Here is a 2,663-nt window from a genome sequence, read left to right as displayed (position 1 = left end):
GTAAGCTGAGATCATTTTATCCCCTGGAGAGAAATCTTCTGTATGGGATCTTCTTATTCCTCCACCCCCTTGGTGCCTTCTTCTTTGTTCCTTTTGATGTTGCCCTGCTCTTTGTGACCTCTTCTTTCAAGGAAATTTTGTTGCTGGTCTCATATGACTCAGGTGGTTTAGGTTCCTCCTGATTTTCCTTGAGCTGTGACAGCTGCTGATTATCTTGTTCATCAACCAAAGGGATTCTCTGTGATTCAATGCTTGTTTCTTCCACCAGTGCTTTGTCGTGCTCTTTTCTTGGTTCCTTGCTTTCCTGATCTGTTTCTTGTGAGGGTTTGAAGACATTGAATGCGAGTTGTTCGTCATGTATCCTCAATATTAGCTCTCTTCGCTCCACATCTATGAGCGCTCTGGCTGTAGCTAGGAATGGTATTCCCAATATGATTGGGTGAAGGTGACTCTCTTCCATTTCCAATATGAAAGTCTGTAGGAAGGAAGTAGTTCCCAACCTTTACCAACACGTTTTCCACCACTCCTACTGCTTGTTTTTGAGTTTTGTCAGCCAGCCTGATGACTACGTCTGTGGGCATTAGCTCATTGATCTGCAGCTTCTTCATAAGGGATAAAGGCATTAAGTTGATGCTAGCTCCTAGATCACAGAGTCCTTTGTCAAACATTGTTTCTCCTATGGCACAGGGGATGTGAAAACTCCCTGGGTCCTTCCTTTTTGTAGACAACTCTGGTTGAATGAGAGCACTGCACTCCTTATTCATCACTATTGTTTGCCCTCCTTTCATATACTTAAATGTATGAGGGCATTTGTTGGAGGGCCTTGATGAATGGTATGTTTACATAGAGAGATGCAAACATGTCAAGAAACCTTGAGTATATTCTCTTTTCTACACCACCCTTGAGTTTTTGGGGAAAAGGTGCATAGAGTCTCAGCAGCTCCTTCTGTGAAATTTTGGTTTCTTGGTGATCCTCTTCCTGTTTCTCTACTGATGTATCTCCAGGTTGTTCTAATGGTTTGTTCGGCTCTTCCTCAGTCCCTTGATCACTTGTAGTGACCATCTTGCAGTCTTCCCATCTTACTTTCTTTGCTTCACCTCTCGGGTTTTTCTCTGTGTCACTTGGGAAGCTATCAGTAGGTTTGGGAATCTTCTCAGAGAGGTATCCAACTTGAAATTCTAGCCTCTGAATGGTGTCTCCCTGGTTTTTGAGATTAGCTCGCACCTCCTCTTTGAACACCTTATTATCTTGGATTTCCTTACATATGCCTTCAAGTAGAGTTTCAATCCTTGATAGTCTTTCTTCCGATGATGGTGAGTTGAGATTGGAGGGATGAGAAGGGCCATTCTGGCTTTGGTATGGATGTTGAGGTGTGTTGTTAAGTGGGTGTTGATATGATCTCTGTGTGGAATGTTGGTGAGCCGCATGGTTGTTGGGGTTGTGACGTCTCTGATCTTGGCCTTGGTCTTGTTGGTTTCCCCACCTAAAGTTTGGGTGGTTCCTCCAACCAGGATTATACATTTTGGAGTATGGGTCATGGTTCTGCCTAGGTGAATTTCCAATGTAGTTGGCTTGCTCCTGACTACCCTCTGCCTATTCATTCACTCCTTCTTGAGTTGCTGCTGAAGTGGTGATTGCTGCTACTTGATTCCTCTCCATCTTCTTGGTAAGGTTAGCCAAATGCTTAGTAATCATCTTGTTTTGAGCTAGGAGTGCATCCACATTGTTCAGCTCCATCACTCCTCTAGTGTTGCCTCTTTCAGAAGCGTAGAAGTAGTCATTCTCAGCTACAGTCTCAATGACATCTATGGCTTCTTCAATGTTCTTCTTCTTGTTCAGAGATCCCCCAGATGAGTGGTCTACTGCCTTCTTTGATTTATAAGAAAGACCTTCATAGAAAATGTGTAGCTGTACCCATTCATTGAACATATCTGGCGGGCACCTTCTTGTCAGATCCTTAAACCTCTCCCATGCTTCGTAGAGAGTCTCACCATCTTGTTGCCTAAAAGTTTGAACCTCAGCTCTCAACCTGTTGATTCTTTGAGGAGGATAGAATCTTGCCAAGAATTTGTTCACCACATCTTCCCAGGTTGTTAAGCTTTCCTTCGGGAAGGATTCCAGCCATTTAGATGCCTTGTCCTTGAGTGAGAAGGGGAATAGAAGTAGTCTGTAGGTGTCAGAATAAACACCATTAGACTTCACAGTGTCACGTATCCTCAGGAAGGTGGTTAAATGCTGATTGGGATCTTCTTGAGCACTTCCTCCGAATAAACAGTTGTTCTGTACAAGGGTGATGAGCTGTGGCTTTAGTTCAAAGTTGTTGGCATGTATGGTTGGCTTTTGGATGCTACTTCTACAGTTTCCTGGGTTTAGATTGATGTAGGATCCCAAAACTCTTCTCTCTTGCCCAGCATGATGCACTGGGCCTTCTCTACCATGGTTTTGAGCCTCTTCTTCATGATGGTTCTCCATATTCTCATCCATGTCTGGTTCAAAATACTCCTCTTCTTCCTCGGTACCAACTACTCTCTTTCCTCTTGCTTCCCTCCTTAATCTAAGGAAGGTCCACTCAGGTTCAGAATTAAAGGAAGTTGAAGCACTGCTTCTTCTACCTGTCATACAACCCACAAATCACAAGCAAGAAAGATAGATGCAGACAGTAT

General features: G+C 43.6%; 1 non-coding gene across 1 annotated transcript; it reads left to right on the top strand.

The window, feature by feature from the left end:
- Positions 1 to 1,924: 1,924 nt before the first annotated feature.
- On the top strand, positions 1,925 to 2,031 carry LOC148577503 (small nucleolar RNA R71). Its single transcript, XR_015904033.1, has one exon. It is a non-coding gene; the product is annotated as a small nucleolar RNA R71 (small nucleolar RNA).
- Positions 2,032 to 2,663: the final 632 nt, after the last annotated feature.

The sequence above is a fragment of the Arachis ipaensis genome, chromosome B1 (genome assembly GCF_059453495.1).
Source record: "Arachis ipaensis isolate K30076 ecotype BB chromosome B1, ASM5945349v1, whole genome shotgun sequence".
Lineage (NCBI taxonomy): Eukaryota > Viridiplantae > Streptophyta > Magnoliopsida > Fabales > Fabaceae > Arachis > Arachis ipaensis.
This window is presented reverse-complemented; position numbering and strand designations above follow the sequence as displayed.